Genomic DNA, 9,694 nt, shown 5'->3' on the forward strand with positions numbered 1-9,694 from the left:
AAACCTGATATTTCCTCAGTTAGGGTCCCATGGTTGGATATGATAGGTCTGCCAGGGTTCCCTTGTTTGTGGATTTTAGGGAGCATGTAAAAAGTCCCCGGGTTAGGTAGCGGGGGGATCAAGGTCTGTAGTTTTTCTTGTAGTCTTGATGGAAATGATTTGATGGTATTGAGTTTTTTGGTGAAAAGGGGAGTAGGATCTTCTTGTAGTTCTTTGTAGTAGGCGGTGTCAGAGAGCTGTCTCTTGGCTTCCTTTATGTAATTCTCACGGTTTAGGATGACTATGGCTCCTCCTTTATCTGCTGGTTTTATTACAATTTGGTGGTTAGATCTTAGAGATTCTATGGCCTTTTTCTCTGGTAGAGAGAGAGTGTTGTGGTGGCATGTGTTGCTGATTATTTCATTGTTCATTCTTTCCCTGAAGCAGTCAATGTAGCGGTCAAGGTTAGGGTTTCGTCCACTGCGAGGTATCCAATCTGATGTTTTTTTGGGCTTTTTGGCACTGATCCTTTCCTGAATGTTGTCAGAGGATGAGTTGTTGTTGGGAGTGGGTTCAGTGGCATTTACATAGGCATGAAATGTGAAATCAAAAAACAAGCTGTCAAATAACTCTAATGGGAAATAATAGACATCCCATCACCTAGTATTTTTAAGCACAGACTGGACAGAAAGCACACAGAAGTGCTTATTTATGCTGGCAAAGCCTACATAACAAATTGGAGAAACATGGGCTAGACCAAGGGTTGGTAGAATGTGGTATGCAAAGGCATTTTGCTTGGCACTCGGGGCATATAGTGGGGAAGGAGCCAGGGCTGCGCTGTCACAACAAAGATTGTGCCCAGAGGTATGCATGCAGTCACTGCCAGCAACAAGCTGGGCTGGGGCTCCACAGACTTCAGTGCAATGGCATGCAGCCTCTCAGCTGCCTATAACAGCCAGCCTGGGCTCTGGGCAGGCCCCTGCTGCCCGCCACAGAGCCCAGGCTGCTCGCACCAGGTGGCCATGAGGCTTCAAGCTGCTGCACCAAAGCCTGCAGAGCCCTGGCCCAACTCATTGCTGAAAGCAGGTGCATGCACACCTCCAGATGGACAGCGTGGAAGGGGCTGTGCTGTGCTGCCACAACAAGGATTGGGTCCTCTCATGGTTCTCCTGCTGTCCACCCCGGCATGTCAACATCTTACAAGTCAAGGTTGGGGTGCTTTCTGTCCAAAAATACTGCCGGCCCCTGGGCCAGACAAAACTACACTAAAGGTGGATAGGCAATTAACTCAATAGCTTAAAGCAAAGAGTAATTATAAATTAAACCATGTCAGAATGACAGGAGGTTTGAAGTGGAATCCCACACAGGGTTCTGCCCTGGGCTTGCTATTGTTCACTATGTTTATTAATGATTTGGATGCTGGGATAGAAAGCTTGTTTAGCAAGTTTGCAGGCAACATAAAACTGGGAAGGACAGCAAACATGTTGAAGGACAGAAGTGCAATTCAGAAGGCCCTGTTAGCTGGGCTGGAGCTAACAGGATGAAGTTCAATGCTGACAAATGCAATGTGCTACACTTTGAAAGATAAAAATAAAAAATACAAATACAAAATAAGTGAAACCTGGCTGGATGGCAGCACTACAGAAAAGGATCTGGGAGTCTTGGTAGATCATAGATTCAGTGCGAGTCTACAGCACAATGTTGCTGTGCAAAAGGCAAATGTGGTTTTAGGATGCCTCAATAGAAGCATCAGGTGCAGGACATGGGAGGTGAGAGTGCCTATTTACTCGGTACTGGTTAGGCCTCATCTAGAGTATTGTATGTGGTTTTGGGCTTCACAATTTAAAAAGGATGTGGAGAAGTTAAAGAGGGTTCAGAGGCAAGCCACAAAAATGATAAAGGGCTTGGAACGCAAGCCATACAAGGAAAGATTGAATGAATCTGCTCAGCTTGAAAAAAGGGGCTTAACAGGGGACATGAGAGCAGTCTTCAAATACCTGAAGGTGCCATAAAGAAGAGGGAAAACAATTTTTTCTCTCTTGCTGCAGAGAGTAGGACATGTACCAATGACTTGAAGTTGCAGCAAAGTAGTTTTAGATTGGATATCAGAAAAAAACTTCTTCACTGTTAGAACAGTAAGGCAGTGGAATAGACTGCCTAGGGAAGTTATGGACTCTCCATCCATGGAGGTGTTCAAGAAGAGGCTGGACAGGCATTGGTCAGGGATGATCTAGGCATAGCTATGCCTATGTTCTATTATGGCTATTTCCCATGCTTTTGGGCTTTACTGGTTGTCACATGGGGCCAGGAGGGAATTTTTTCTCCTCCTGCTGCTACATATGTCAGGGTTTGTTTGTTTTTTGTTTTTTGGGGGTTTTTTGGGGGGGGGGGGTGTTTGTTTTTTTAAGCTTTCCACAGAAGTATTGGGGCTACCAACAAAGCTGGGAGTTTTCATTGGAGGTTTCTGGCTACAGGGTCTTGTCCTTCCTCTCAAGGTCAGACCAATCTCCATATTTGGGGTCAGCAAGGAATTTTATGCTATATTCAGACTGGTACAGGATGTAGTTTTTGCCTTCATCTGTAGCAGAGGGCATGGCCTTCTTCCTTGGATCTCTCAAGTGTATTTTAACAACCTTTGCAATAGCAGAACATTTGCCACCATAGTTCCCCTGCTTTATCTATGGCAGATTAGGGTGTTTAGTCTTGTGGCTGTGTCAAGATTGACTGTATAGTTTGGATAAGAGGTTAGACCAGGGGTCAGCAACATTTTTGGGCAGAATGCCTAAAACACTAGCAACCTCACCTTGTAAGATGTTGGCATTCCAGAGGCAGAAAGCGGGGGAGCTGCAAGGGGCCCAATCCTTGTTGTGGCAGCATAGCCCTAGCCCCTTCCCTGCCATCAGCCCTAAGGTACATGTGACAAGCAAAATGCTTTGGCGTGCCACACTGGAACCCATGCCAGGGGATGCCTACCCCTGGGTTAGACAATGGATTGGTACCCGATAGTTCAGTTAGGGAGGATCCAGCCTTAGGCAGGGGATTATTAGATGACCTCTCAAGGTCTCTTCTAGACCTGCATGTCTATGATTCTGTGATTATTTCTAAGGATTAAACTGCAGAAACTGCTGATACAGCTATATTGGCAGAGCCCTCTAGTACAGTGATTCTCAACCAGGGAGCTGCAGCACACTGGGGTGCCTTGAGATGCTTTCAAGAGTGCCGCAGGATACCACACAATGTTAGCGCTGGTAGGTATACAAATATGATTTGTAAGACGAACCCGAAGATTTCAAATAGGAATCCATAGCATTAGTTGTGATCTTTCTGAGCTCACTGCAACAGAAAAATTACTCCATTCTCTCTCAAAAAATAAATAAAAACTAAAAATTGGTATTTTCCAAGAAGTGCTGTAACAGGGAACCCAACCCTATTAGCTACAAACCGAGGGAGGACAGGGTTTTTGTAGCCTGCAGGAGCTAGTGACACTAGGCAGCCCCAACAAGAAAATAGACCCGGAGGTTGGGGCCTGTTAAGGACCCTGGGAGGGTGCAGGGCAGGAACACCAAAGCTCACTAGGCCAAATAAAGGCAGCTGAGATAAGCTGCAGCAGGGTGGAGGATAGCTGATTATCAAAGAGGATGGGAATTCCTGTATGTGGCTGGACAGCCAGCTGACAGGAAGGGGTGGAGCTCTGTGCAACACAAAACCAGGGTCTGGGAGCTAGCTGAGCAGTCTGACCCTGCAGGCAGCAGATCTCCTGAAAGAAAGAGTTTCAGGAGACAGAGTGGCCAATGCCCAGGCAGTCCCTGAGGGCTGCAAGGAGAAAGCCAAGGGATGCTTGGTGCATGTAGTAAGGCCAAGAGTCAAAACAAGGTGACTTTTTGGAAAGTAGTTTGCTTGTGTTTGTAAGTTTGACAGTGCTCAACACTGGAGGACCACGTTGTGGCTGCAGGAGTGGAGGAAGCCATGGGTGGAGTGCCTGAGGGGCACTTTCTGCTACTGCGGCTGAGACCTAGGAACCCAGGTTCCAAGGCAGTGGACATGGGCTGAAGAGTCTCAGCCAGATAAAAAGGGCTATAGCTCAGCCCATCTTGGGGCCCAAAAGGCCCAATGTGGAGCTGGGCATAGAGGTCTGCAACAGAGGAACCACTGAGAGTCACCTGTGAGGCATGGATGTAACTATGGAGGTGGTTGGAAGTCACGATTCTAGCCCGTAAGGTGACTAAGGCCCTCTTAGGGAGGGAATATACCTGTGGGGTGAGGAGAGAGGTAAAAAGGCACCCAGCAGTAGGCCACTCTGAGTTTTACAGGCAACCTTCCCTTTAATATATTTAACAACAAGTCATAGCAGGAAAGAGATAGTAGACAGAGAAGGTCAGGGAACATGGACAGCCCAATCAAGCTAGTAGAGGCACCAGGAAGGGAGATTACCCAAACCTGTCACAGGTGTCCTGCATCTAAAATGGTTGAGCACCACTGTTCTAGGGTAAACACAGTGTACTCCACCAGCAGATTTTCTACCAGCACATAGATACTTTAAGCCAACAAAAGTACACTTCTGTCAGTACTGCTGCATATATACCTCAGGAGTTATTCCATCACAGAACTTTGTGCACTCTACAGCCAAAACAGCTAAGCCGACAAAACTCTGTAATGTAGAATAACCCTAGGACAGAGTGGGAATATTGAAAAACAAACAAAATCAAAACAATGTAACCATGGAACAAGGACTTACCCTAATACAATACCTTTTAAGGATTTCAAATCTGTTAGCCTGCTCAACTCCAGATTGAATCATGGAATTCCCTGCCCTGAGACACATGCCCTGTCAACCTTTTATTCCTCCTCTTATCAGAGTAAGTATTTCCTGATCTGGCTTTTGATCCCACCTATATGCTTTTGATGGTTTCTTTCATGTTATCTCCCCTCTCCCACCACGTGTTTTGCGAACAATGTTACCAAATGAACAGACAAACTTTTTCCCTATCAGCTTGCTTTTTCAAACTAGTCTCTTACCCTGGGTCAGATCCAGGTTGTGGGGCTCCTTGGGGGCACTGGTAACAACCCTATAGCCCCAGATTCTGTGGCAGGCTCTGCTCCCCACTAGCTCCACCCCGAAACTGCCTGGCCCACTAGGCACCCCCACAGGCTGGCAAGAAGATCTCTATGGACCAAATATGGACCGAGTTTGGGGAGTGGAATGGAAGTATGGGGGGAGGGAGATAAAGATACCTTGGGGCAGGAGAGGTGGAAAAGAGAAGTATAGGGACTTGCTCTCTAACAAATTCTCAGGACATTTTCCAAGATAAAAGGATACTTTTAACCTCACTTCTGCTGTTACCAACCACCATGTTAGATTCTTAAAACTAAGTAGAAGATAAAGGATCTTCTTGCACTCCTTCCTTTGTTCCCTACCTTCCAGGGTGAGATGAATACCAGAACTGAAGGAAACATTTGGGTTCTCAGACACAAGTAAAATTGTGTGTCGGGTATGACCTGGGAACACTACAAGAAATATTTCACGATAAAAATACACACTTTATAGATTTCATAGACATTAGGGCTGGAAGGGACCCCTGCCCAAGGGGTCATAGGATCCCAGCAAGAAAAACAACCAGGTTTCTCTTGAAGGCGTTCAAAGTAGGTGCTTGAGCCACCTCCGGCAGCAGGCCATTCCAGACCTTGGGGGCTCGGACAGTAAAGAAGTTCTTCCTTATGTCCAGCCTGAAATGGTCTTGCAGGAGTTTATAACCATTCGACCTCATCATCCCTTGGGGGGCTCTGGTGAACAAACATTCCCCCAGGTCCTGGTGAACACCCCTGATAAACTTATAGGGGGCCATCAGGTCGCCCCTGAGCCTGCACTTTTCCAGGATGAAGAGTCCTATAGCTCTCAGCCTCTCATCATAAGGTCTGTTTTCCTGACCTCTGATCATGCGCATGGCTAATGCTATGTGAAAGCATTCATTTAAACATCAACTAGGCCAATCTGTTTTGCAATCAAAGAAAAACAACACAAAGCTTAAACAAAACCTCGCAGTGGATACCAGAACTTGACTCTGGCAGTCTTGCAGGGCATGACCTTATCACCATCTTGCTTTGGTTACACATATGTAAAATGGGGATGCTCATCTACACAGGCCTCACAGGACTTAAGTTAGTTTTTGAAAGAACTTCGGCATGCTTAGCTGTAATATGCTGTACAACAAGGGCTAAGCACTTTTACTGAAAGGCAGTTAAACCCAACATATCACAGTTACTTCTAATAACTTATTTCAAAGTAAAGGTATCATTTTCTTTTAAACTGTAACACTTGCTATCAGAGTTTAAAGCAAATTTCTACGCTTTCTGAGCTCACTGCAAGAGAAAAATTACTCCACTATTTTTCTCCAGTCAAAAGATAAATAAAAACTAAAAATTGGTATTTTCCAAGAAGTGCTGTAACAGGGAACCCAACCCTATTAGCTACAATCCGAGGGAGGACAGGACTTTGGTAGCCTGCAGGAGCCAGTGACACTAGGCAGCCCCAACAAGAAAATAGACCCGGAGGTTGGGGCCTGTTAAGGACCCTGGGAGGGTGCAGGGCAGGAACACCAAAGCTCACTAGGCCAAATAAAGGCAGCTGAGATAAGCTGCAGCAGGGTGGAGAATAGCTGATTATCAAAGAGAATAGAAACTCCTGTATGTGGCTGGACAGCCAGCTGACAGGAAGGGGTGGAGCTCTGTGGAACTGCATCTTTTTCAGACTCTGCATCTTTTTTCTAGGGCTGGAAGGCCAATGCTGATAACAAATGGAATTTAAAGCAGCAGCTGGGCAGAAATTTGCACCAATGGTGCTTATGTGTCTGCCCAATGCTTGGCAAGAAGGGGCACAGTTTAGGGGATACCTATAGGTCTCCATTTGCTTCTGGGTTTCCAGGTAGAGTATTTTTGCCCACAGATCCAAGTGCAATCCTTGCTGTCAAGAGAGCAATTGCTCTTTTCAAAATTCTTAAGGCTTTTCCCAGAAAGAGAGAGAGGTTTTTTGTTTGGTTTTTTTAACCTCATTTGTGCCATTACCATCATTTTAGGTGATATACCTTTCTTGTGAACTCCTGTTTTGATTACTGCAGTATAATCCAGTTGAGCTGGTCTCAAAAGCAATATAATCCATATTTATATAAAGAGCTCCTTCCCTACCCACAAGGTAGCATCAGCCTCAGGAAACATTACATTATCACTCTGAAGACTACACAACATCTTGCTCACTTCCATGTATAAGTCAAGATTTTGAAACTGCTCCAAACACACAGAGTCATTATGGTCTGGGTCCTAGCTTAAGACACCATGGGCACATCTACACAGGAATTTTTAACGTGCATTAAAGCATCACAAAATTGTGTTATTAATGTGCATTAAAATAGACTAATGCGCATTAAGCGTCACTTAAAAACCAGGGGTGTTTACACACGTGCTCTGGGAGTAGGGAGGCTTTAATTAGACTGGTTCCGAGAGCTGCTCTAAAGTGTCCAGAGGGTTTCATGTATCAGCGTCTCCGCACTTCAAAATGGTGGCAGGGCGCTTTATCTAAAGCTTGTTTGACAGCGAAGACAGGAACATTTTCCTAATACCTCACAATGGAGACACTAGATTTAATGCGCATTAACTAAAGTGCATTGATGCACATGTAGAAGCACCCCATTTCTCCCTTCATGTTGCAGTAGTTATGATTGGATGGGACCTTCTAGATTTCACTGTTTGGGGCCTGCAAAATTTGGTTCTACAACCAAGGCCTCTGTACATATCTCTCTTCCCCCCACCCAACTTTCATCTCTATGGCTAGGAGATCAATGACTATGTTTACAGCTTAATTGCTAGACCAAAAATTTATGGAAAAGAAATCAAGCACTATTCTATTTTTTCTGCATATCTGTTCAGGGACCATGTGCTGAATATACTTAATAAAGCTAAAGCATAAATAAAATATTTACCTATCAATTACCACCAGAGGGTGCTATATCAATACTTATTTCAAAAACAAAATTATGTCTGCTTTGGTGAGAGCAACTCAAAATGCATTCCTTAGAAACATAACCACATCCTATAAGGAGACAATAAGTCAATGCTCATCTGCAAGTAGCACTATAATTAGACACTGCAAAGCAGAAAAACAACAAGCAACCATTCTAATCAGGAATAGATCAATAAGCAAGAGACTGTCAAGTGACAATTTAAAACTGAAACATCCTCTGGATGCATTTTACCAACTTGACCTTTTCATGACTGCAAAGCAGAACAGACTCATTGCTAAAGCTACCTTTTCCTTTAGCCATTTTGAAGAGTGATGAATAGTGCTTGAGATCCTAGAAGGATATATATATCAGTGATTTTTAGCCAGGGTGCCAAAGTTGCCTTGGGTGCCTTGAGATCCTTTAAAGGAAGCTGCATGGTATCACAGTGTGTTAGGAAAGTTGGATATGCACACATGTCTCACAAGATAAATGCAGATTTCCCATAGGAATCCATAGTGTCAAATTATCCTGACATTTTGTGGTCTTTCTGAGATCTTGGCAACAGAAGAATTCCTCTATTATTTGTCTATAGCCCAAAAATGAGTGAATACTAAGAGCTGGCATTTCCTGAGGGGTTTCCAGGAAGCTAAAAAAGTTGAGGAACGCTGATAAAAAGCATTACTATAAGAAACAAAAATTGAAGAGACTAGTAAACTTTTAGTCTGTTCCTCTAAAAAGAGTCAAATAAGCATAATTTTCATGCAATTCAAAAACAGCCATTTAAATGTGAACTGCAAATACAACATGAAAATTATATTTACTCAAGTGCCATGTGCTGAAAGTTGCAGCCAAGCAGGTTTAAAAAGGAACATTTGAATCTTAACAACTGACATTCTAAAAACCAACATTTTCAGATCCTTCAAATTCCCACTAGTTAATTCCAGCTCTGCTGTGGTGTTCCTGAAGGCATCATTTTATACTGTATACATTAAAAATTGCAAGCAGTTTCCAGAACTTATCACTTTGAAAACCACACCAAGCAATACTGCAGTGAACACCATTCTCCAACACGGCAGTTTCCCAGGTTGTCATGATATGGAATTATGTATTCTGAGACTTTCTACAGATCAAAGCAAGCAAAGTACTTGGGACACAACAACAGAGGAATGCTCATAATCTCTGTTGCTTGTGTGATTTACTTGCAATGCCAGAGCCCCCAGCTTCAAATCCCAAGGAAACCCAACAGGAATTAAAATGAATGTCTTGGGACATGATGGATATTCCATCAGAAGAAGACTTTAAATCAAGACCAGATATTTTTCTAAAAAATATTATAATATAAGAGACAAATTAGGGGCTTTAAAGCAGGGATTATTACTTCCATGGCTCATGGGATACAAGACTTTCAATTAGACAATCACAGCTCTTTCTGGCCATAACATTTATTAACAGGCCCTAGATCCAACAAACACACCTTCATATGCTTAACTTCATGCACATGAATAGCCAGAAGAGACTACTCCTAAGTTAAGCACGTGAAGAAACGTTCACAGGACTGGAGCACAAAACACCCAGCACACCTCTCAAATCTGATATGGCCCATATAGGTACAACCTTCAGTTATGCATGTAAATATCATTTAAAAGTTACCCATTTGACCACCTCCAATTATATCAGTTAAACAGTTAACCAATAGCTCATACCTAGTTTAGTGACCTCTAGCA

General features: G+C 43.7%; 1 protein-coding gene across 14 annotated transcripts in view; it reads right to left on the bottom strand.

Moving 5' to 3' along the window:
- Nucleotides 1-9,694, bottom strand: part of TANC1 (tetratricopeptide repeat, ankyrin repeat and coiled-coil containing 1) — a 217,588-nt gene that overhangs the window by 102,930 nt on the left and 104,964 nt on the right. The gene's annotated exons all lie outside the window — the stretch shown is intronic.

This window comes from Alligator sinensis, unplaced genomic scaffold (assembly GCF_000455745.1).
Source record: "Alligator sinensis unplaced genomic scaffold, ASM45574v1 scaffold389_1, whole genome shotgun sequence".
NCBI classification, from domain to species: Eukaryota; Metazoa; Chordata; order Crocodylia; family Alligatoridae; genus Alligator; species Alligator sinensis.